Below are 19,038 nucleotides of genomic sequence, written 5' to 3' on the forward strand. Positions count from 1 at the left end.
AAGGCAGCAGATATATACGATGATCGTGCAAGGTGTGACGGGTGCGATCATACCAGCACTAATGCACCGGATCCCATCAGAACTCCGAAGTTAAACGTGCTTGGGCGAGAGCAGTACTAGGATGGGTGACCTCCTGGGAAGTCCTCGTGTTGCACCCCTTTTTTGCATTTTTGCGGTCCGCGCCTGCATTTTTTTAATTATTATCGCCTATCGCGTAAACAGAACGAGTAACGAGCACCGGTGAATTGCAATGCAGGGACTAAACGGGAAATATGAAAAAGTTCAGGGACCAAAACGTACTTTTAAAGATAGTTTTTATTTTGGTTGAATGAGTTGCAAGGCAGCAGATATATACGATGATCGTGCAAGGTGTGACGTGTGCGATCATACCAGCACTAATGCACCGGATCCCATCAGAACTCCGAAGTTAAACGTGCTTGGGCGAGAGCAGTACTAGGATGGGTGACCTCCTGGGAAGTCCTCGTGTTGCACCCCTTTTTTGCATTTTTGCGGTCCGCGCCTGCATTTTTTTAATTATTATCGCCTATCGCGTAAACAGAACGAGTAACGAGCACCGGTGAATTGCAATGCAGGGACTAAACGGAAAATATGAAAAAGTCCAGGGACCAAAACGTACTTTTAAAGATAGTTTTTATTTTGGTTGAATGAGTTGCAAGACAGCAGATATATACGATGATCGTGCAAGGTGTGACGGGTGCGATCATACCAGCACTAATGCACCGGATCCCATCAGAACTCCGAAGTTAAACGTGCTTGGGCGAGAGCAGTACTAGGATGGGTGACCTCCTGGGAAGTCCTCGTGTTGCACCCCTTTTTGGCATTTTTGCGGTCCGCGCCTGCATTTTTTTAATTATTATCGCCTATCGCGTAAACAGAACGAGTAACGAGCACCGGTGAATTGCAATGCAGGGACTAAACGGGAAATATGAAAAAGTTCAGGGACCAAAACGTACTTTTAAAGATAGTTTTTATTTTGGTTGAATGAGTTGCAAGGCAGCAGATATATACGATGATCGTGCAAGGTGTGACGGGTGCGATCATACCAGCACTAATGCACCGGATCCCATCAGAACTCCGAAGTTAAACGTGCTTGGGCGAGAGCAGTACTAGGATGGGTGACCTCCTGGGAAGTCCTCGTGTTGCACCCCTTTTTTGCATTTTTGCGGTCCGCGCCTGCATTTTTTTAATTATTATCGCCTATCGCGTAAACAGAACGAGTAACGAGCACCGGTGAATTGCAATGCAGGGACTAAACGGGAAATATGAAAAAGTTCAGGGACCAAAACGTACTTTTAAAGATAGTTTTTATTTTGGTTGAATGAGTTGCAAGGCAGCAGATATATACGATGATCGTGCAAGGTGTGACGTGTGCGATCATACCAGCACTAATGCACCGGATCCCATCAGAACTCCGAAGTTAAACGTGCTTGGGCGAGAGCAGTACTAGGATGGGTGACCTCCTGGGAAGTCCTCGTGTTGCACCCCTTTTTTGCATTTTTGCGGTCCGCGCCTGCATTTTTTTAATTATTATCGCCTATCGCGTAAACAGAACGAGTAACGAGCACCGGTGAATTGCAATGCAGGGACTAAACGGGAAATATGAAAAAGTTCAGGGACCAAAACGTACTTTTAAAGATAGTTTTTATTTTGGTTGAATGAGTTGCAAGGCAGCAGATATATACGATGATCGTGCAAGGTGTGACGGGTGCGATCATACCAGCACTAATGCACCGGATCCCATCAGAACTCCGAAGATAAACGTGCTTGGGCGAGAGCAGTACTAGGATGGGTGACCTCCTGGGAAGTCCTCGTGTTGCACCCCTTTTTTGCATTTTTGCGGTCCGCGCCTGCATTTTTTTAATTATTATCGCCTATCGCGTAAACAGAACGAGTAACGAGTAACGAGCACCGGTGAATTGCAATGCAGGGACTAAACGGAAAATATGAAAAAGTCCAGGGACCAAAACGTACTTTTAAAGATAGTTTTTATTTTGGTTGAATGAGTTGCAAGGCAGCAAATATATACGATGATCGTGCAAGGTGTGACGGGTGCGATCATACCAGCACTAATGCACCGGATCCCATCAGAACTCCGAAGATAAACGTGCTTGGGCGAGAGCAGTACTAGGATGGGTGACCTCCTGGGAAGTCCTCGTGTTGCACCCCTTTTTTGCATTTTTGCGGTCCGCGCCTGCATTTTTTTAATTATTATCGCCTATCGCGTAAACAGAACGAGTAACGAGTAACGAGCACCGGTGAATTGCAATGCAGGGACTAAACGGAAAATATGAAAAAGTCCAGGGACCAAAACGTACTTTTAAAGATAGTTTTTATTTTGGTTGAATGAGTTGCAAGGCAGCAGATATATACGATGATCGTGCAAGGTGTGACGGGTGCGATCATACCAGCACTAATGCACCGGATCCCATCAGAACTCCGAAGTCAAACGTGCTTGGGCGAGAGCAGTACTAGGATGGGTGACCTCCTGGGAAGTCCTCGTGTTGCACCCCTTTTTTGCATTTTTGCGGTCCGCGCCTGCATTTTTTTAATTATTATCGCCTATCGCGTAAACAGAACGAGTAACGAGCACCGGTGAATTGCAATGCAGGGACTAAACGGGAAATATGAAAAAGTTCAGGGACCAAAACGTACTTTTAAAGATAGTTTTTATTTTGGTTGAATGAGTTGCAAGGCAGCAGATATATACGATGATCGTGCAAGGTGTGACGGGTGCGATCATACCAGCACTAATGCACCGGATCCCATCAGAACTCCGAAGTCAAACGTGCTTGGGCGAGAGCAGTACTAGGATGGGTGACCTCCTGGGAAGTCCTCGTGTTGCACCCCTTTTTTGCATTTTTGCGGTCCGCGCCTGCATTTTTTTAATTATTATCGCCTATCGCGTAAACAGAACGAGTAACGAGTAACGAGCACCGGTGAATTGCAATGCAGGGACTAAACGGAAAATATGAAAAAGTCCAGGGACCAAAACGTACTTTTAAAGATAGTTTTTATTTTGGTTGAATGAGTTGCAAGGCAGCAGATATATACGATGATCGTGCAAGGTGTGACGGGTGCGATCATACCAGCACTAATGCACCGGATCCCATCAGAACTCCGAAGATAAACGTGCTTGGGCGAGAGCAGTACTAGGATGGGTGACCTCCTGGGAAGTCCTCGTGTTGCACCCCTTTTTTGCATTTTTGCGGTCCGCGCCTGCATTTTTTTAATTATTATCGCCTATCGCGTAAACAGAACGAGTAACGAGCACCGGTGAATTGCAATGCAGGGACTAAACGGGAAATATGAAAAAGTTCAGGGACCAAAACGTACTTTTAAAGATAGTTTTTATTTTGGTTGAATGAGTTGCAAGGCAGCAGATATATACGATGATCGTGCAAGGTGTGACGGGTGCGATCATACCAGCACTAATGCACCGGATCCCATCAGAACTCCGAAGATAAACGTGCTTGGGCGAGAGCAGTACTAGGATGGGTGACCTCCTGGGAAGTCCTCGTGTTGCACCCCTTTTTTGCATTTTTGCGGTCCGCGCCTGCATTTTTTTAATTATTATCGCCTATCGCGTAAACAGAACGAGTAACGAGCACCGGTGAATTGCAATGCAGGGACTAAACGGAAAATATGAAAAAGTCCAGGGACCAAAACGTACTTTTAAAGATAGTTTTTATTTTGGTTGAATGAGTTGCAAGGCAGCAGATATATACGATGATCGTGCAAGGTGTGACGGGTGCGATCATACCAGCACTAATGCACCGGATCCCATCAGAACTCCGAAGTTAAACGTGCTTGGGCGAGAGCAGTACTAGGATGGGTGACCTCCTGGGAAGTCCTCGTGTTGCACCCCTTTTTGGCATTTTTGCGGTCCGCGCCTGCATTTTTTTAATTATTATCGCCTATCGCGTAAACAGAACGAGTAACGAGCACCGGTGAATTGCAATGCAGGGACTAAACGGGAAATATGAAAAAGTTCAGGGACCAAAACGTACTTTTAAAGATAGTTTTTATTTTGGTTGAATGAGTTGCAAGGCAGCAGATATATACGATGATCGTGCAAGGTGTGACGGGTGCGATCATACCAGCACTAATGCACCGGATCCCATCAGAACTCCGAAGATAAACGTGCTTGGGCGAGAGCAGTACTAGGATGGGTGACCTCCTGGGAAGTCCTCGTGTTGCACCCCTTTTTTGCATTTTTGCGGTCCGCGCCTGCATTTTTTTAATTATTATCGCCTATCGCGTAAACAGAACGAGTAACGAGCACCGGTGAATTGCAATGCAGGGACTAAACGGAAAATATGAAAAAGTCCAGGGACCAAAACGTACTTTTAAAGATAGTTTTTATTTTGGTTGAATGAGTTGCAAGGCAGCAGATATATACGATGATCGTGCAAGGTGTGACGGGTGCGATCATACCAGCACTAATGCACCGGATCCCATCAGAACTCCGAAGTTAAACGTGCTTGGGCGAGAGCAGTACTAGGATGGGTGACCTCCTGGAAAGTCCTCGTGTTGCACCCCTTTTTGGCATTTTTGCGGTCCGCGCCTGCATTTTTTTAATTATTATCGCCTATCGCGTAAACAGAACGAGTAACGAGCACCGGTGAATTGCAATGCAGGGACTAAACGGGAAATATGAAAAAGTTCAGGGACCAAAACGTACTTTTAAAGATAGTTTTTATTTTGGTTGAATGAGTTGCAAGGCAGCAGATATATACGATGATCGTGCAAGGTGTGACGGGTGCGATCATACCAGCACTAATGCACCGGATCCCATCAGAACTCCGAAGTTAAACGTGCTTGGGCGAGAGCAGTACTAGGATGGGTGACCTCCTGGGAAGTCCTCGTGTTGCACCCCTTTTTTGCATTTTTGCGGTCCGCGCCTGCATTTTTTTAATTATTATCGCCTATCGCGTAAACAGAACGAGTAACGAGCACCGGTGAATTGCAATGCAGGGACTAAACGGGAAATATGAAAAAGTTCAGGGACCAAAACGTACTTTTAAAGATAGTTTTTATTTTGGTTGAATGAGTTGCAAGGCAGCAGATATATACGATGATCGTGCAAGGTGTGACGTGTGCGATCATACCAGCACTAATGCACCGGATCCCATCAGAACTCCGAAGTTAAACGTGCTTGGGCGAGAGCAGTACTAGGATGGGTGACCTCCTGGGAAGTCCTCGTGTTGCACCCCTTTTTTGCATTTTTGCGGTCCGCGCCTGCATTTTTTTAATTATTATCGCCTATCGCGTAAACAGAACGAGTAACGAGCACCGGTGAATTGCAATGCAGGGACTAAACGGGAAATATGAAAAAGTTCAGGGACCAAAACGTACTTTTAAAGATAGTTTTTATTTTGGTTGAATGAGTTGCAAGGCAGCAGATATATACGATGATCGTGCAAGGTGTGACGGGTGCGATCATACCAGCACTAATGCACCGGATCCCATCAGAACTCCGAAGTTAAACGTGCTTGGGCGAGAGCAGTACTAGGATGGGTGACCTCCTGGGAAGTCCTCGTGTTGCACCCCTTTTTTGCATTTTTGCGGTCCGCGCCTGCATTTTTTTAATTATTATCGCCTCTCGCGTAAACAGAACGAGTAACGAGCACCGGTGAATTGCAATGCAGGGACTAAACGGGAAATATGAAAAAGTTCAGGGACCAAAACGTACTTTTAAAGATAGTTTTTATTTTGGTTGAATGAGTTGCAAGGCAGCAGATATATACGATGATCGTGCAAGGTGTGACGGGTGCGATCATACCAGCACTAATGCACCGGATCCCATCAGAACTCCGAAGTTAAACGTGCTTGGGCGAGAGCAGTACTAGGATGGGTGACCTCCTGGGAAGTCCTCGTGTTGCACCCCTTTTTTGCATTTTTGCGGTCCGCGCCTGCATTTTTTTAATTATTATCGCCTCTCGCGTAAACAGAACGAGTAACGAGCACCGGTGAATTGCAATGCAGGGACTAAACGGGAAATATGAAAAAGTTCAGGGACCAAAACGTACTTTTAAAGATAGTTTTTATTTTGGTTGAATGAGTTGCAAGGCAGCAGATATATACGATGATCGTGCAAGGTGTGACGGGTGCGATCATACCAGCACTAATGCACCGGATCCCATCAGAACTCCGAAGTTAAACGTGCTTGGGCGAGAGCAGTACTAGGATGGGTGACCTCCTGGGAAGTCCTCGTGTTGCACCCCTTTTTTGCATTTTTGCGGTCCGCGCCTGCATTTTTTTAATTATTATCGCCTATCGCGTAAACAGAACGAGTAACGAGTAACGAGCACCGGTGAATTGCAATGCAGGGACTAAACGGAAAATATGAAAAAGTCCAGGGACCAAAACGTACTTTTAAAGATAGTTTTTATTTTGGTTGAATGAGTTGCAAGGCAGCAGATATATACGATGATCGTGCAAGGTGTGACGGGTGCGATCATACCAGCACTAATGCACCGGATCCCATCAGAACTCCGAAGATAAACGTGCTTGGGCGAGAGCAGTACTAGGATGGGTGACCTCCTGGGAAGTCCTCGTGTTGCACCCCTTTTTGGCATTTTTGCGGTCCGCGCCTGCATTTTTTTAATTATTATCGCCTATCGCGTAAACAGAACGAGTAACGAGCACCGGTGAATTGCAATGCAGGGACTAAACGGGAAATATGAAAAAGTTCAGGGACCAAAACGTACTTTTAAAGATAGTTTTTATTTTGGTTGAATGAGTTGCAAGGCAGCAGATATATACGATGATCGTGCAAGGTGTGACGGGTGCGATCATACCAGCACTAATGCACCGGATCCCATCAGAACTCCGAAGTTAAACGTGCTTGGGCGAGAGCAGTACTAGGATGGGTGACCTCCTGGGAAGTCCTCGTGTTGCACCCCTTTTTTGCATTTTTGCGGTCCGCGCCTGCATTTTTTTAATTATTATCGCCTATCGCGTAAACAGAACGAGTAACGAGCACCGGTGAATTGCAATGCAGGGACTAAACGGGAAATATGAAAAAGTTCAGGGACCAAAACGTACTTTTAAAGATAGTTTTTATTTTGGTTGAATGAGTTGCAAGGCAGCAGATATATACGATGATCGTGCAAGGTGTGACGGGTGCGATCATACCAGCACTAATGCACCGGATCCCATCAGAACTCCGAAGTTAAACGTGCTTGGGCGAGAGCAGTACTAGGATGGGTGACCTCCTGGGAAGTCCTCGTGTTGCACCCCTTTTTTGCATTTTTGCGGTCCGCGCCTGCATTTTTTTAATTATTATCGCCTATCGCGTAAACAGAACGAGTAACGAGTAACGAGCACCGGTGAATTGCAATGCAGGGACTAAACGGGAAATATGAAAAAGTCCAGGGACCAAAACGTACTTTTAAAGATAGTTTTTATTTTGGTTGAATGAGTTGCAAGGCAGCAGATATATACGATGATCGTGCAAGGTGTGACGGGTGCGATCATACCGGCACTAATGCACCGGATCCCATCAGAACTCCGAAGTTAAACGTGCTTGGGCGAGAGCAGTACTAGGATGGGTGACCTCCTGGGAAGTCCTCGTGTTGCACCCCTTTTTGGCATTTTTGCGGTCCGCGCCTGCATTTTTTTAATTATTATCGCCTATCGCGTAAACAGAACGAGCAACGAGCACCGGTGAATTGCAATGCAGGGACTAAACGGGAAATATGAAAAAGTTCAGGGACCAAAACGTACTTTTAAAGATAGTTTTTATTTTGGTTGAATGAGTTGCAAGGCAGCAGATATATACGATGATCGTGTAAGGTGTGACGGGTGCGATCATACCAGCACTAATGCACCGGATCCCATCAGAACTCCGAAGTTAAACGTGCTTGGGCGAGAGCAGTACTAGGATGGGTGACCTCCTGGGAAGTCCTCGTGTTGCACCCCTTTTTGGCATTTTTGCGGTCCGCGCCTGCATTTTTTTAATTATTATCGCCTATCGCGTAAACGAGTAACGAGCAACGAGCACCGGTGAATTGCAATGCAGGGACTAAACGGGAAATATGAAAAAGTTCAGGGACCAAAACGTACTTTTAAAGATAGTTTTTATTTTGGTTGAATGAGTTGCAAGGCAGCAGATATATACGATGATCGTGCAAGGTGTGACGGGTGCGATCATACCAGCACTAATGCACCGGATCCCATCAGAACTCCGAAGTTAAACGTGCTTGGGCGAGAGCAGTACTAGGATGGGTGACCTCCTGGGAAGTCCTCGTGTTGCACCCCTTTTTTGCATTTTTGCGGTCCGCGCCTGCATTTTTTTAATTATTATCGCCTATCGCGTAAACAGAACGAGTAACGAGCACCGGTGAATTGCAATGCAGGGACTAAACGGGAAATATGAAAAAGTTCAGGGACCAAAACGTACTTTTAAAGATAGTTTTTATTTTGGTTGAATGAGTTGCAAGGCAGCAGATATATACGATGATCGTGCAAGGTGTGACGGGTGCGATCATACCAGCACTAATGCACCGGATCCCATCAGAACTCCGAAGATAAACGTGCTTGGGCGAGAGCAGTACTAGGATGGGTGACCTCCTGGGAAGTCCTCGTGTTGCACCCCTTTTTTGCATTTTTGCGGTCCGCGCCTGCATTTTTTTAATTATTATCGCCTATCGCGTAAACAGAACGAGTAACGAGTAACGAGCACCGGTGAATTGCAATGCAGGGACTAAACGGAAAATATGAAAAAGTCCAGGGACCAAAACGTACTTTTAAAGATAGTTTTTATTTTGGTTGAATGAGTTGCAAGGCAGCAGATATATACGATGATCGTGCAAGGTGTGACGGGTGCGATCATACCAGCACTAATGCACCGGATCCCATCAGAACTCCGAAGATAAACGTGCTTGGGCGAGAGCAGTACTAGGATGGGTGACCTCCTGGGAAGTCCTCGTGTTGCACCCCTTTTTGGCATTTTTGCGGTCCGCGCCTGCATTTTTTTAATTATTATCGCCTATCGCGTAAACAGAACGAGTAACGAGCACCGGTGAATTGCAATGCAGGGACTAAACGGGAAATATGAAAAAGTTCAGGGACCAAAACGTACTTTTAAAGATAGTTTTTATTTTGGTTGAATGAGTTGCAAGGCAGCAGATATATACGATGATCGTGCAAGGTGTGACGGGTGCGATCATACCATCACTAATGCACCGGATCCCATCAGAACTCCGAAGTTAAACGTGCTTGGGCGAGAGCAGTACTAGGATGGGTGACCTCCTGGGAAGTCCTCGTGTTGCACCCCTTTTTTGCATTTTTGCGGTCCGCGCCTGCATTTTTTTAATTATTATCTCCTATCGCGTAAACAGAACGAGTAACGAGTAACGAGCACCGGTGAATTGCAATGCAGGGACTAAACGGGAAATATGAAAAAGTTCAGGGACCAAAACGTACTTTTAAAGATATTTTTTATTTTGGTTGAATGAGTTGCAAGGCAGCAGATATATACGATGATCGTGCAAGGTGTGACGGGTGCGATCATACCAGCACTAATGCACCGGATCCCATCAGAACTCCGAAGTTAAACGTGCTTGGGCGAGAGCAGTACTAGGATGGGTGACCTCCTGGGAAGTCCTCGTGTTGCACCCCTTTTTTGCATTTTTGCGGTCCGCGCCTGCATTTTTTTAATTATTATCGCCTATCGCGTAAACAGAACGAGCAACGAGCACCGGTGAATTGCAATGCAGGGACTAAACGGGAAATATGAAAAAGTTCAGGGACCAAGACGTACTTTTAAAGATAGTTTTTATTTTGGTTGAATGAGTTGCAAGGCAGCAGATATATACGATGATCGTGCAAGGTGTGACGGGTGCGATCATACCGGCACTAATGCACCGGATCCCATCAGAACTCCGAAGTTAAACGTGCTTGGGCGAGAGCAGTACTAGGATGGGTGACCTCCTGGGAAGTCCTCGTGTTGCACCCCTTTTTGGCATTTTTGCGGTCCGCGCCTGCATTTTTTTAATTATTATCGCCTATCGCGTAAACGAGTAACGAGCAACGAGCACCGGTGAATTGCAATGCAGGGACTAAACGGGAAATATGAAAAAGTTCAGGGACCAAGACGTACTTTTAAAGATAGTTTTTATTTTGGTTGAATGAGTTGCAAGGCAGCAGATATATACGATGATCGTGCAAGGTGTGACGGGTGCGATCATACCATCACTAATGCACCGGATCCCATCAGAACTCCGAAGTTAAACGTGCTTGGGCGAGAGCAGTACTAGGATGGGTGACCTCCTGGGAAGTCCTCGTGTTGCACCCCTTTTTTGCATTTTTGCGGTCCGCGCCTGCATTTTTTTAATTATTATCGCCTATCGCGTAAACAGAACGAGTAACGAGTAACGAGCACCGGTGAATTGCAATGCAGGGACTAAACGGGAAATATGAAAAAGTTCAGGGACCAAAACGTACTTTTAAAGATAGTTTTTATTTTGGTTGAATGAGTTGCAAGGCAGCAGATATATACGATGATCGTGCAAGGTGTGACGGGTGCGATCATACCAGCACTAATGCACCGGATCCCATCAGAACTCCGAAGTTAAACGTGCTTGGGCGAGAGCAGTACTAGGATGGGTGACCTCCTGGGAAGTCCTCGTGTTGCACCCCTTTTTTGCATTTTTGCGGTCCGCGCCTGCATTTTTTTAATTATTATCGCCTATCGCGTAAACAGAACGAGTAACGAGCACCGGTGAATTGCAATGCAGGGACTAAACGGGAAATATGAAAAAGTTCAGGGACCAAAACGTACTTTTAAAGATAGTTTTTATTTTGGTTGAATGAGTTGCAAGGCAGCAGATATATACGATGATCGTGCAAGGTGTGACGGGTGCGATCATACCAGCACTAATGCACCGGATCCCATCAGAACTCCGAAGATAAACGTGCTTGGGCGAGAGCAGTACTAGGATGGGTGACCTCCTGGGAAGTCCTCGTGTTGCACCCCTTTTTTGCATTTTTGCGGTCCGCGCCTGCATTTTTTTAATTATTATCGCCTATCGCGTAAACAGAACGAGTAACGAGTAACGAGCACCGGTGAATTGCAATGCAGGGACTAAACGGAAAATATGAAAAAGTCCAGGGACCAAAACGTACTTTTAAAGATAGTTTTTATTTTGGTTGAATGAGTTGCAAGGCAGCAGATATATACGATGATCGTGCAAGGTGTGACGGGTGCGATCATACCAGCACTAATGCACCGGATCCCATCAGAACTCCGAAGATAAACGTGCTTGGGCGAGAGCAGTACTAGGATGGGTGACCTCCTGGGAAGTCCTCGTGTTGCACCCCTTTTTGGCATTTTTGCGGTCCGCGCCTGCATTTTTTTAATTATTATCGCCTATCGCGTAAACAGAACGAGTAACGAGCACCGGTGAATTGCAATGCAGGGACTAAACGGGAAATATGAAAAAGTTCTGGGACCAAAACGTACTTTTAAAGATATTTTTTATTTTGGTTGAATGAGTTGCAAGGCAGCAGATATATACGATGATCGTGCAAGGTGTGACGGGTGCGATCATACCATCACTAATGCACCGGATCCCATCAGAACTCCGAAGTTAAACGTGCTTGGGCGAGAGCAGTACTAGGATGGGTGACCTCCTGGGAAGTCCTCGTGTTGCACCCCTTTTTTGCATTTTTGCGGTCCGCGCCTGCATTTTTTTAATTATTATCGCCTATCGCGTAAACAGAACGAGTAACGAGTAACGAGCACCGGTGAATTGCAATGCAGGGACTAAACGGGAAATATGAAAAAGTTCAGGGACCAAAACGTACTTTTAAAGATATTTTTTATTTTGGTTGAATGAGTTGCAAGGCAGCAGATATATACGATGATCGTGCAAGGTGTGACGGGTGCGATCATACCAGCACTAATGCACCGGATCCCATCAGAACTCCGAAGTTAAACGTGCTTGGGCGAGAGCAGTACTAGGATGGGTGACCTCCTGGGAAGTCCTCGTGTTGCACCCCTTTTTTGCATTTTTGCGGTCCGCGCCTGCATTTTTTTAATTATTATCGCCTATCGCGTAAACAGAACGAGCAACGAGCACCGGTGAATTGCAATGCAGGGACTAAACGGGAAATATGAAAAAGTTCAGGGACCAAGACGTACTTTTAAAGATAGTTTTTATTTTGGTTGAATGAGTTGCAAGGCAGCAGATATATACGATGATCGTGCAAGGTGTGACGGGTGCGATCATACCGGCACTAATGCACCGGATCCCATCAGAACTCCGAAGTTAAACGTGCTTGGGCGAGAGCAGTACTAGGATGGGTGACCTCCTGGGAAGTCCTCGTGTTGCACCCCTTTTTGGCATTTTTGCGGTCCGCGCCTGCATTTTTTTAATTATTATCGCCTATCGCGTAAACGAGTAACGAGCAACGAGCACCGGTGAATTGCAATGCAGGGACTAAACGGGAAATATGAAAAAGTTCAGGGACCAAGACGTACTTTTAAAGATAGTTTTTATTTTGGTTGAATGAGTTGCAAGGCAGCAGATATATACGATGATCGTGCAAGGTGTGACGGGTGCGATCATACCATCACTAATGCACCGGATCCCATCAGAACTCCGAAGTTAAACGTGCTTGGGCGAGAGCAGTACTAGGATGGGTGACCTCCTGGGAAGTCCTCGTGTTGCACCCCTTTTTTGCATTTTTGCGGTCCGCGCCTGCATTTTTTTAATTATTATCGCCTATCGCGTAAACAGAACGAGTAACGAGTAACGAGCACCGGTGAATTGCAATGCAGGGACTAAACGGGAAATATGAAAAAGTTCAGGGACCAAAACGTACTTTTAAAGATAGTTTTTATTTTGGTTGAATGAGTTGCAAGGCAGCAGATATATACGATGATCGTGCAAGGTGTGACGGGTGCGATCATACCAGCACTAATGCACCGGATCCCATCAGAACTCCGAAGTTAAACGTGCTTGGGCGAGAGCAGTACTAGGATGGGTGACCTCCTGGGAAGTCCTCGTGTTGCACCCCTTTTTTGCATTTTTGCGGTCCGCGCCTGCATTTTTTTAATTATTATCGCCTATCGCGTAAACAGAACGAGTAACGAGCACCGGTGAATTGCAATGCAGGGACTAAACGGGAAATATGAAAAAGTTCAGGGACCAAAACGTACTTTTAAAGATAGTTTTTATTTTGGTTGAATGAGTTGCAAGGCAGCAGATATATACGATGATCGTGCAAGGTGTGACGGGTGCGATCATACCAGCACTAATGCACCGGATCCCATCAGAACTCCGAAGATAAACGTGCTTGGGCGAGAGCAGTACTAGGATGGGTGACCTCCTGGGAAGTCCTCGTGTTGCACCCCTTTTTTGCATTTTTGCGGTCCGCGCCTGCATTTTTTTAATTATTATCGCCTATCGCGTAAACAGAACGAGTAACGAGTAACGAGCACCGGTGAATTGCAATGCAGGGACTAAACGGAAAATATGAAAAAGTCCAGGGACCAAAACGTACTTTTAAAGATAGTTTTTATTTTGGTTGAATGAGTTGCAAGGCAGCAGATATATACGATGATCGTGCAAGGTGTGACGGGTGCGATCATACCAGCACTAATGCACCGGATCCCATCAGAACTCCGAAGATAAACGTGCTTGGGCGAGAGCAGTACTAGGATGGGTGACCTCCTGGGAAGTCCTCGTGTTGCACCCCTTTTTGGCATTTTTGCGGTCCGCGCCTGCATTTTTTTAATTATTATCGCCTATCGCGTAAACAGAACGAGTAACGAGCACCGGTGAATTGCAATGCAGGGACTAAACGGGAAATATGAAAAAGTTCAGGGACCAAAACGTACTTTTAAAGATAGTTTTTATTTTGGTTGAATGAGTTGCAAGGCAGCAGATATATACGATGATCGTGCAAGGTGTGACGGGTGCGATCATACCATCACTAATGCACCGGATCCCATCAGAACTCCGAAGTTAAACGTGCTTGGGCGAGAGCAGTACTAGGATGGGTGACCTCCTGGGAAGTCCTCGTGTTGCACCCCTTTTTTGCATTTTTGCGGTCCGCGCCTGCATTTTTTTAATTATTATCGCCTATCGCGTAAACAGAACGAGTAACGAGTAACGAGCACCGGTGAATTGCAATGCAGGGACTAAACGGGAAATATGAAAAAGTTCAGGGACCAAAACGTACTTTTAAAGATATTTTTTATTTTGGTTGAATGAGTTGCAAGGCAGCAGATATATACGATGATCGTGCAAGGTGTGACGGGTGCGATCATACCAGCACTAATGCACCGGATCCCATCAGAACTCCGAAGTTAAACGTGCTTGGGCGAGAGCAGTACTAGGATGGGTGACCTCCTGGGAAGTCCTCGTGTTGCACCCCTTTTTTGCATTTTTGCGGTCCGCGCCTGCATTTTTTTAATTATTATCGCCTATCGCGTAAACAGAACGAGCAACGAGCACCGGTGAATTGCAATGCAGGGACTAAACGGGAAATATGAAAAAGTTCAGGGACCAAGACGTACTTTTAAAGATAGTTTTTATTTTGGTTGAATGAGTTGCAAGGCAGCAGATATATACGATGATCGTGCAAGGTGTGACGGGTGCGATCATACCGGCACTAATGCACCGGATCCCATCAGAACTCCGAAGTTAAACGTGCTTGGGCGAGAGCAGTACTAGGATGGGTGACCTCCTGGGAAGTCCTCGTGTTGCACCCCTTTTTGGCATTTTTGCGGTCCGCGCCTGCATTTTTTTAATTATTATCGCCTATCGCGTAAACGAGTAACGAGCAACGAGCACCGGTGAATTGCAATGCAGGGACTAAACGGGAAATATGAAAAAGTTCAGGGACCAAGACGTACTTTTAAAGATAGTTTTTATTTTGGTTGAATGAGTTGCAAGGCAGCAGATATATACGATGATCGTGCAAGGTGTGACGGGTGCGATCATACCATCACTAATGCACCGGATCCCATCAGAACTCCGAAGTTAAACGTGCTTGGGCGAGAGCAGTACTAGGATGGGTGACCTCCTGGGAAGTCCTCGTGTTGCACCCCTTTTTTGCATTTTTGCGGTCCGCGCCTGCATTTTTTTAATTATTATCGCCTATCGCGTAAACAGAACGAGTAACGAGTAACGAGCACCGGTGAATTGCAATGCAGGGACTAAACGGGAAATATGAAAAAGTTCAGGGACCAAAACGTACTTTTAAAGATAGTTTTTATTTTGGTTGAATGAGTTGCAAGGCAGCAGATATATACGATGATCGTGCAAGGTGTGACGGGTGCGATCATACCAGCACTAATGCACCGGATCCCATCAGAACTCCGAAGTTAAACGTGCTTGGGCGAGAGCAGTACTAGGATGGGTGACCTCCTGGGAAGTCCTCGTGTTGCACCCCTTTTTTGCATTTTTGCGGTCCGCGCCTGCATTTTTTTAATTATTATCGCCTATCGCGTAAACAGAACGAGTAACGAGCACCGGTGAATTGCAATGCAGGGACTAAACGGGAAATATGAAAAAGTTCAGGGACCAAAACGTACTTTTAAAGATAGTTTTTATTTTGGTTGAATGAGTTGCAAGGCAGCAGATATATACGATGATCGTGCAAGGTGTGACGGGTGCGATCATACCAGCACTAATGCACCGGATCCCATCAGAACTCCGAAGATAAACGTGCTTGGGCGAGAGCAGTACTAGGATGGGTGACCTCCTGGGAAGTCCTCGTGTTGCACCCCTTTTTTGCATTTTTGCGGTCCGCGCCTGCATTTTTTTAATTATTATCGCCTATCGCGTAAACAGAACGAGTAACGAGTAACGAGCACCGGTGAATTGCAATGCAGGGACTAAACGGAAAATATGAAAAAGTCCAGGGACCAAAACGTACTTTTAAAGATAGTTTTTATTTTGGTTGAATGAGTTGCAAGGCAGCAGATATATACGATGATCGTGCAAGGTGTGACGGGTGCGATCATACCAGCACTAATGCACCGGATCCCATCAGAACTCCGAAGATAAACGTGCTTGGGCGAGAGCAGTACTAGGATGGGTGACCTCCTGGGAAGTCCTCGTGTTGCACCCCTTTTTGGCATTTTTGCGGTCCGCGCCTGCATTTTTTTAATTATTATCGCCTATCGCGTAAACAGAACGAGTAACGAGCACCGGTGAATTGCAATGCAGGGACTAAACGGGAAATATGAAAAAGTTCAGGGACCAAAACGTACTTTTAAAGATAGTTTTTATTTTGGTTGAATGAGTTGTAAGGCAGCAGATATATACGATGATCGTGCAAGGTGTGACGGGTGCGATCATACCAGCACTAATGCACCGGATCCCATCAGAACTCCGAAGTTAAACGTGCTTGGGCGAGAGCAGTACTAGGATGGGTGACCTCCTGGGAAGTCCTCGTGTTGCACCCCTTTTTTGCATTTTTGCGGTCCGCGCCTGCATTTTTTTAATTATTATCGCCTATCGCGTAAACAGAACGAGTAACGAGCACCGGTGAATTGCAATGCAGGGACTAAACGGGAAATATGAAAAAGTTCAGGGACCAAAACGTACTTTTAAAGATAGTTTTTATTTTGGTTGAATGAGTTGCAAGGCAGCAGATATATACGATGATCGTGCAAGGTGTGACGGGTGCGATCATACCATCACTAATGCACCGGATCCCATCAGAACTCCGAAGTTAAACGTGCTTGGGCGAGAGCAGTACTAGGATGGGTGACCTCCTGGGAAGTCCTCGTGTTGCACCCCTTTTTTGCATTTTTGCGGTCCGCGCCTGCATTTTTTTAATTATTATCGCCTATCGCGTAAACAGAACGAGTAACGAGTAACGAGCACCGGTGAATTGCAATGCAGGGACTAAACGGGAAATATGAAAAAGTTCAGGGACCAAAACGTACTTTTAAAGATATTTTTTATTTTGGTTGAATGAGTTGCAAGGCAGCAGATATATACGATGATCGTGCAAGGTGTGACGGGTGCGATCATACCAGCACTAATGCACCGGATCCCATCAGAACTCCGAAGTTAAACGTGCTTGGGCGAGAGCAGTACTAGGATGGGTGACCTCCTGGGAAGTCCTCGTGTTGCACCCCTTTTTGGCATTTTTGCGGTCCGCGCCTGCATTTTTTTAATTATTATCGCCTATCGCGTAAACAGAACGAGTAACGAGCACCGGTGAATTGCAATGCAGGGACTAAACGGGAAATATGAAAAAGTTCAGGGACCAAAACGTACTTTTAAAGATATTTTTTATTTTGGTTGAATGAGTTGCAAGGCAGCAGATATATACGATGATCGTGCAAGGTGTGACGGGTGCGATCATACCTGCACTAATGCACCGGATCCCATCAGAACTCCGAAGTTAAACGTGCTTGGGCGAGAGCAGTACTAGGATGGGTGACCTCCTAGGAAGTCCTCGTGTTGCACCCCTTTTTGGCATTTTTGCGGTCCGCGCCTGCATTTTTTTAATTATTATCGCCTATCGCGTAAACAGAACGAGTAACGAGCACCGGTGAATTGCAATGCAGGGACTAAACGGGAAATATGAAAAAGTTCAGGGACCAAAACGTACTTTTAAAGATAGTTTTTATTTTGGTTGAATGAGTTGCAAGGCAGCAGATATATACGATGATCGTGCAAGGTGTGACGGGTGCGATCATACCAGCACTAATGCACCGGATCCCATCAGAACTCCGAAGATAAACGTGCTTGGGCGAGAGCAGTACTAGGATGGGTGACCTCCTGGGAAGTCCTCGTGTTGCACCCCTTTTTTGCATTTTTGCGGTCCGCGCCTGCATTTTTTTAATTATTATCGCCTATCGCGTAAACAGAACGAGTAACGAGTAACGAGCACCGGTGAATTGCAATGCAGGGACTAAACGGAAAATATGAAAAAGTCCAGGGACCAAAACGTACTTTTAAAGATAGTTTTTATTTTGGTTGAATGAGTTGCAAGGCAGCAGATATATACGATGATCGTGCAAGGTGTGACGGGTGCGATCATACCAGCACTAATGCACCGGATCCCATCAGAACTCCGAAGATAAACGTGCTTGGGCGAGAGCAGTACTAGGATGGGTGACCTCCTGGGAAGTCCTCGTGTTGCACCCCTTTTTGGCATTTTTGCGGTCCGCGCCTGCATTTTTTTAATTATTATCGCCTATCGCGTAAACAGAACGAGTAACGAGCACCGGTGAATTGCAATGCAGGGACTAAACGGGAAATATGAAAAAGTTCAGGGACCAAAACGTACTTTTAAAGATAGTTTTTATTTTGGTTGAATGAGTTGCAAGGCAGCAGATATATACGATGATCGTGCAAGGTGTGACGGGTGCGATCATACCAGCACTAATGCACCGGATCCCATCAGAACTCCGAAGTTAAACGTGCTTGGGCGAGAGCAGTACTAGGATGGGTGACCTCCTGGGAAGTCCTCGTGTTGCACCCCTTTTTTGCATTTTTGCGGTCCGCGCCTGCATTTTTTTAATTATTATCGCCTATCGCGTAAACAGAACGAGTAACGAGCACCGGTGAATTGCAATGCAGGGACTAAACGGGAAATATGAAAAAGTTCAGGGACCAAAACGTACTTTTAAAGATAGTTTTTATTTTGGTTGAATGAGTTGCAAGGCAGCAGATATATACGATGATCGTGCAAGGTGTGACGGGTGCGATCATACCAGCACTAATGCACCGGATCCCATCAGAACTCCGAAGATAAACGTGCTTGGGCGAGAGCAGTACTAGGATGGGTGACCTCCTGGGAAGTCCTCGTGTTGCACCCCTTTTTTGCATTTTTGCGGTCCGCGCCTGCATTTTTTTAATTATTATCGCCTATCGCGTAAACAGAACGAGTAACGAGTAACGAGCACCGGTGAATTGCAATGCAGGGACTAAACGGAAAATATGAAAAAGTCCAGGGACCAAAACGTACTTTTAAAGATAGTTTTTATTTTGGTTGAATGAGTTGCAAGGCAGCAGATATATACGATGATCGTGCAAG

The 19,038-nt window shown here is 45.8% G+C and overlaps 56 non-coding genes across 56 annotated transcripts; all 56 read left to right on the forward strand.

Annotated features, from left to right (window-relative positions):
* Positions 1-39: 39 nt before the first annotated feature.
* LOC126683633 (5S ribosomal RNA) lies at positions 40-158 on the forward strand. Its single transcript, XR_007641849.1, has one exon. It is a non-coding gene; the product is annotated as a 5S ribosomal RNA (ribosomal RNA).
* Positions 159-376: 218 nt separating this feature from the next.
* On the forward strand, positions 377-495 carry LOC126684515 (5S ribosomal RNA). Its single transcript, XR_007642690.1, has one exon. It is a non-coding gene; the product is annotated as a 5S ribosomal RNA (ribosomal RNA).
* Positions 496-713: 218 nt separating this feature from the next.
* Positions 714-832, forward strand: LOC126683634 (5S ribosomal RNA). The gene has a single exon (XR_007641850.1). It is a non-coding gene; the product is annotated as a 5S ribosomal RNA (ribosomal RNA).
* A 218-nt stretch (positions 833-1,050) lies between these two features.
* On the forward strand, positions 1,051-1,169 carry LOC126683636 (5S ribosomal RNA). Its single transcript, XR_007641852.1, has one exon. It is a non-coding gene; the product is annotated as a 5S ribosomal RNA (ribosomal RNA).
* Positions 1,170-1,387: 218 nt separating this feature from the next.
* On the forward strand, positions 1,388-1,506 carry LOC126684516 (5S ribosomal RNA). Its single transcript, XR_007642691.1, has one exon. It is a non-coding gene; the product is annotated as a 5S ribosomal RNA (ribosomal RNA).
* Positions 1,507-1,724: 218 nt separating this feature from the next.
* LOC126684756 (5S ribosomal RNA) lies at positions 1,725-1,843 on the forward strand. Its single transcript, XR_007642926.1, has one exon. It is a non-coding gene; the product is annotated as a 5S ribosomal RNA (ribosomal RNA).
* A 225-nt stretch (positions 1,844-2,068) lies between these two features.
* On the forward strand, positions 2,069-2,187 carry LOC126684757 (5S ribosomal RNA). Its single transcript, XR_007642927.1, has one exon. It is a non-coding gene; the product is annotated as a 5S ribosomal RNA (ribosomal RNA).
* Positions 2,188-2,412: 225 nt separating this feature from the next.
* Positions 2,413-2,531, forward strand: LOC126684546 (5S ribosomal RNA). Its single transcript, XR_007642719.1, has one exon. It is a non-coding gene; the product is annotated as a 5S ribosomal RNA (ribosomal RNA).
* Positions 2,532-2,749: 218 nt separating this feature from the next.
* LOC126684547 (5S ribosomal RNA) lies at positions 2,750-2,868 on the forward strand. The gene has a single exon (XR_007642720.1). It is a non-coding gene; the product is annotated as a 5S ribosomal RNA (ribosomal RNA).
* A 225-nt stretch (positions 2,869-3,093) lies between these two features.
* LOC126684758 (5S ribosomal RNA) lies at positions 3,094-3,212 on the forward strand. The gene has a single exon (XR_007642928.1). It is a non-coding gene; the product is annotated as a 5S ribosomal RNA (ribosomal RNA).
* Positions 3,213-3,430: 218 nt separating this feature from the next.
* Positions 3,431-3,549, forward strand: LOC126684759 (5S ribosomal RNA). Its single transcript, XR_007642929.1, has one exon. It is a non-coding gene; the product is annotated as a 5S ribosomal RNA (ribosomal RNA).
* Positions 3,550-3,767: 218 nt separating this feature from the next.
* Positions 3,768-3,886, forward strand: LOC126683637 (5S ribosomal RNA). The gene has a single exon (XR_007641853.1). It is a non-coding gene; the product is annotated as a 5S ribosomal RNA (ribosomal RNA).
* A 218-nt stretch (positions 3,887-4,104) lies between these two features.
* Positions 4,105-4,223, forward strand: LOC126684761 (5S ribosomal RNA). Its single transcript, XR_007642930.1, has one exon. It is a non-coding gene; the product is annotated as a 5S ribosomal RNA (ribosomal RNA).
* Positions 4,224-4,441: 218 nt separating this feature from the next.
* LOC126684852 (5S ribosomal RNA) lies at positions 4,442-4,560 on the forward strand. Its single transcript, XR_007643019.1, has one exon. It is a non-coding gene; the product is annotated as a 5S ribosomal RNA (ribosomal RNA).
* Positions 4,561-4,778: 218 nt separating this feature from the next.
* Positions 4,779-4,897, forward strand: LOC126683638 (5S ribosomal RNA). Its single transcript, XR_007641854.1, has one exon. It is a non-coding gene; the product is annotated as a 5S ribosomal RNA (ribosomal RNA).
* A 218-nt stretch (positions 4,898-5,115) lies between these two features.
* Positions 5,116-5,234, forward strand: LOC126684517 (5S ribosomal RNA). The gene has a single exon (XR_007642692.1). It is a non-coding gene; the product is annotated as a 5S ribosomal RNA (ribosomal RNA).
* Positions 5,235-5,452: 218 nt separating this feature from the next.
* Positions 5,453-5,571, forward strand: LOC126683639 (5S ribosomal RNA). The gene has a single exon (XR_007641855.1). It is a non-coding gene; the product is annotated as a 5S ribosomal RNA (ribosomal RNA).
* A 218-nt stretch (positions 5,572-5,789) lies between these two features.
* On the forward strand, positions 5,790-5,908 carry LOC126683640 (5S ribosomal RNA). The gene has a single exon (XR_007641856.1). It is a non-coding gene; the product is annotated as a 5S ribosomal RNA (ribosomal RNA).
* Positions 5,909-6,126: 218 nt separating this feature from the next.
* On the forward strand, positions 6,127-6,245 carry LOC126683641 (5S ribosomal RNA). Its single transcript, XR_007641857.1, has one exon. It is a non-coding gene; the product is annotated as a 5S ribosomal RNA (ribosomal RNA).
* A 225-nt stretch (positions 6,246-6,470) lies between these two features.
* LOC126684762 (5S ribosomal RNA) lies at positions 6,471-6,589 on the forward strand. Its single transcript, XR_007642931.1, has one exon. It is a non-coding gene; the product is annotated as a 5S ribosomal RNA (ribosomal RNA).
* Positions 6,590-6,807: 218 nt separating this feature from the next.
* Positions 6,808-6,926, forward strand: LOC126683642 (5S ribosomal RNA). Its single transcript, XR_007641858.1, has one exon. It is a non-coding gene; the product is annotated as a 5S ribosomal RNA (ribosomal RNA).
* A 218-nt stretch (positions 6,927-7,144) lies between these two features.
* LOC126683643 (5S ribosomal RNA) lies at positions 7,145-7,263 on the forward strand. The gene has a single exon (XR_007641859.1). It is a non-coding gene; the product is annotated as a 5S ribosomal RNA (ribosomal RNA).
* A 225-nt stretch (positions 7,264-7,488) lies between these two features.
* On the forward strand, positions 7,489-7,607 carry LOC126684292 (5S ribosomal RNA). Its single transcript, XR_007642478.1, has one exon. It is a non-coding gene; the product is annotated as a 5S ribosomal RNA (ribosomal RNA).
* A 218-nt stretch (positions 7,608-7,825) lies between these two features.
* On the forward strand, positions 7,826-7,944 carry LOC126683644 (5S ribosomal RNA). The gene has a single exon (XR_007641860.1). It is a non-coding gene; the product is annotated as a 5S ribosomal RNA (ribosomal RNA).
* A 220-nt stretch (positions 7,945-8,164) lies between these two features.
* Positions 8,165-8,283, forward strand: LOC126683645 (5S ribosomal RNA). Its single transcript, XR_007641861.1, has one exon. It is a non-coding gene; the product is annotated as a 5S ribosomal RNA (ribosomal RNA).
* A 218-nt stretch (positions 8,284-8,501) lies between these two features.
* LOC126684763 (5S ribosomal RNA) lies at positions 8,502-8,620 on the forward strand. Its single transcript, XR_007642932.1, has one exon. It is a non-coding gene; the product is annotated as a 5S ribosomal RNA (ribosomal RNA).
* Positions 8,621-8,845: 225 nt separating this feature from the next.
* On the forward strand, positions 8,846-8,964 carry LOC126684764 (5S ribosomal RNA). Its single transcript, XR_007642933.1, has one exon. It is a non-coding gene; the product is annotated as a 5S ribosomal RNA (ribosomal RNA).
* Positions 8,965-9,182: 218 nt separating this feature from the next.
* On the forward strand, positions 9,183-9,301 carry LOC126684939 (5S ribosomal RNA). Its single transcript, XR_007643102.1, has one exon. It is a non-coding gene; the product is annotated as a 5S ribosomal RNA (ribosomal RNA).
* Positions 9,302-9,526: 225 nt separating this feature from the next.
* Positions 9,527-9,645, forward strand: LOC126683647 (5S ribosomal RNA). Its single transcript, XR_007641863.1, has one exon. It is a non-coding gene; the product is annotated as a 5S ribosomal RNA (ribosomal RNA).
* A 218-nt stretch (positions 9,646-9,863) lies between these two features.
* Positions 9,864-9,982, forward strand: LOC126684293 (5S ribosomal RNA). Its single transcript, XR_007642479.1, has one exon. It is a non-coding gene; the product is annotated as a 5S ribosomal RNA (ribosomal RNA).
* A 220-nt stretch (positions 9,983-10,202) lies between these two features.
* LOC126684940 (5S ribosomal RNA) lies at positions 10,203-10,321 on the forward strand. The gene has a single exon (XR_007643103.1). It is a non-coding gene; the product is annotated as a 5S ribosomal RNA (ribosomal RNA).
* Positions 10,322-10,546: 225 nt separating this feature from the next.
* Positions 10,547-10,665, forward strand: LOC126683648 (5S ribosomal RNA). The gene has a single exon (XR_007641864.1). It is a non-coding gene; the product is annotated as a 5S ribosomal RNA (ribosomal RNA).
* A 218-nt stretch (positions 10,666-10,883) lies between these two features.
* LOC126684766 (5S ribosomal RNA) lies at positions 10,884-11,002 on the forward strand. The gene has a single exon (XR_007642935.1). It is a non-coding gene; the product is annotated as a 5S ribosomal RNA (ribosomal RNA).
* Positions 11,003-11,227: 225 nt separating this feature from the next.
* LOC126684767 (5S ribosomal RNA) lies at positions 11,228-11,346 on the forward strand. Its single transcript, XR_007642936.1, has one exon. It is a non-coding gene; the product is annotated as a 5S ribosomal RNA (ribosomal RNA).
* Positions 11,347-11,564: 218 nt separating this feature from the next.
* LOC126684941 (5S ribosomal RNA) lies at positions 11,565-11,683 on the forward strand. Its single transcript, XR_007643104.1, has one exon. It is a non-coding gene; the product is annotated as a 5S ribosomal RNA (ribosomal RNA).
* A 225-nt stretch (positions 11,684-11,908) lies between these two features.
* Positions 11,909-12,027, forward strand: LOC126683649 (5S ribosomal RNA). Its single transcript, XR_007641865.1, has one exon. It is a non-coding gene; the product is annotated as a 5S ribosomal RNA (ribosomal RNA).
* Positions 12,028-12,245: 218 nt separating this feature from the next.
* On the forward strand, positions 12,246-12,364 carry LOC126684294 (5S ribosomal RNA). Its single transcript, XR_007642480.1, has one exon. It is a non-coding gene; the product is annotated as a 5S ribosomal RNA (ribosomal RNA).
* Positions 12,365-12,584: 220 nt separating this feature from the next.
* LOC126684942 (5S ribosomal RNA) lies at positions 12,585-12,703 on the forward strand. The gene has a single exon (XR_007643105.1). It is a non-coding gene; the product is annotated as a 5S ribosomal RNA (ribosomal RNA).
* Positions 12,704-12,928: 225 nt separating this feature from the next.
* Positions 12,929-13,047, forward strand: LOC126683650 (5S ribosomal RNA). The gene has a single exon (XR_007641866.1). It is a non-coding gene; the product is annotated as a 5S ribosomal RNA (ribosomal RNA).
* A 218-nt stretch (positions 13,048-13,265) lies between these two features.
* On the forward strand, positions 13,266-13,384 carry LOC126684768 (5S ribosomal RNA). The gene has a single exon (XR_007642937.1). It is a non-coding gene; the product is annotated as a 5S ribosomal RNA (ribosomal RNA).
* Positions 13,385-13,609: 225 nt separating this feature from the next.
* Positions 13,610-13,728, forward strand: LOC126684769 (5S ribosomal RNA). Its single transcript, XR_007642938.1, has one exon. It is a non-coding gene; the product is annotated as a 5S ribosomal RNA (ribosomal RNA).
* A 218-nt stretch (positions 13,729-13,946) lies between these two features.
* Positions 13,947-14,065, forward strand: LOC126684944 (5S ribosomal RNA). Its single transcript, XR_007643106.1, has one exon. It is a non-coding gene; the product is annotated as a 5S ribosomal RNA (ribosomal RNA).
* A 225-nt stretch (positions 14,066-14,290) lies between these two features.
* On the forward strand, positions 14,291-14,409 carry LOC126683651 (5S ribosomal RNA). The gene has a single exon (XR_007641867.1). It is a non-coding gene; the product is annotated as a 5S ribosomal RNA (ribosomal RNA).
* A 218-nt stretch (positions 14,410-14,627) lies between these two features.
* Positions 14,628-14,746, forward strand: LOC126684296 (5S ribosomal RNA). Its single transcript, XR_007642481.1, has one exon. It is a non-coding gene; the product is annotated as a 5S ribosomal RNA (ribosomal RNA).
* Positions 14,747-14,966: 220 nt separating this feature from the next.
* On the forward strand, positions 14,967-15,085 carry LOC126684945 (5S ribosomal RNA). Its single transcript, XR_007643107.1, has one exon. It is a non-coding gene; the product is annotated as a 5S ribosomal RNA (ribosomal RNA).
* A 225-nt stretch (positions 15,086-15,310) lies between these two features.
* LOC126683652 (5S ribosomal RNA) lies at positions 15,311-15,429 on the forward strand. The gene has a single exon (XR_007641868.1). It is a non-coding gene; the product is annotated as a 5S ribosomal RNA (ribosomal RNA).
* Positions 15,430-15,647: 218 nt separating this feature from the next.
* Positions 15,648-15,766, forward strand: LOC126684770 (5S ribosomal RNA). The gene has a single exon (XR_007642939.1). It is a non-coding gene; the product is annotated as a 5S ribosomal RNA (ribosomal RNA).
* A 225-nt stretch (positions 15,767-15,991) lies between these two features.
* On the forward strand, positions 15,992-16,110 carry LOC126684771 (5S ribosomal RNA). The gene has a single exon (XR_007642940.1). It is a non-coding gene; the product is annotated as a 5S ribosomal RNA (ribosomal RNA).
* Positions 16,111-16,328: 218 nt separating this feature from the next.
* On the forward strand, positions 16,329-16,447 carry LOC126683653 (5S ribosomal RNA). Its single transcript, XR_007641869.1, has one exon. It is a non-coding gene; the product is annotated as a 5S ribosomal RNA (ribosomal RNA).
* Positions 16,448-16,665: 218 nt separating this feature from the next.
* LOC126684946 (5S ribosomal RNA) lies at positions 16,666-16,784 on the forward strand. The gene has a single exon (XR_007643108.1). It is a non-coding gene; the product is annotated as a 5S ribosomal RNA (ribosomal RNA).
* A 225-nt stretch (positions 16,785-17,009) lies between these two features.
* Positions 17,010-17,128, forward strand: LOC126683654 (5S ribosomal RNA). The gene has a single exon (XR_007641870.1). It is a non-coding gene; the product is annotated as a 5S ribosomal RNA (ribosomal RNA).
* Positions 17,129-17,346: 218 nt separating this feature from the next.
* LOC126684784 (5S ribosomal RNA) lies at positions 17,347-17,465 on the forward strand. Its single transcript, XR_007642953.1, has one exon. It is a non-coding gene; the product is annotated as a 5S ribosomal RNA (ribosomal RNA).
* A 218-nt stretch (positions 17,466-17,683) lies between these two features.
* On the forward strand, positions 17,684-17,802 carry LOC126684772 (5S ribosomal RNA). Its single transcript, XR_007642941.1, has one exon. It is a non-coding gene; the product is annotated as a 5S ribosomal RNA (ribosomal RNA).
* Positions 17,803-18,027: 225 nt separating this feature from the next.
* Positions 18,028-18,146, forward strand: LOC126684773 (5S ribosomal RNA). The gene has a single exon (XR_007642942.1). It is a non-coding gene; the product is annotated as a 5S ribosomal RNA (ribosomal RNA).
* Positions 18,147-18,364: 218 nt separating this feature from the next.
* On the forward strand, positions 18,365-18,483 carry LOC126683655 (5S ribosomal RNA). Its single transcript, XR_007641871.1, has one exon. It is a non-coding gene; the product is annotated as a 5S ribosomal RNA (ribosomal RNA).
* Positions 18,484-18,701: 218 nt separating this feature from the next.
* LOC126684774 (5S ribosomal RNA) lies at positions 18,702-18,820 on the forward strand. The gene has a single exon (XR_007642943.1). It is a non-coding gene; the product is annotated as a 5S ribosomal RNA (ribosomal RNA).
* The last annotated feature ends 218 nt before the right edge of the window (positions 18,821-19,038 follow it).

This window comes from Mercurialis annua, linkage group LG5 (genome assembly GCF_937616625.2).
Source record: "Mercurialis annua linkage group LG5, ddMerAnnu1.2, whole genome shotgun sequence".
In the NCBI taxonomy this organism is placed as follows: Eukaryota; Viridiplantae; Streptophyta; class Magnoliopsida; order Malpighiales; family Euphorbiaceae; genus Mercurialis; species Mercurialis annua.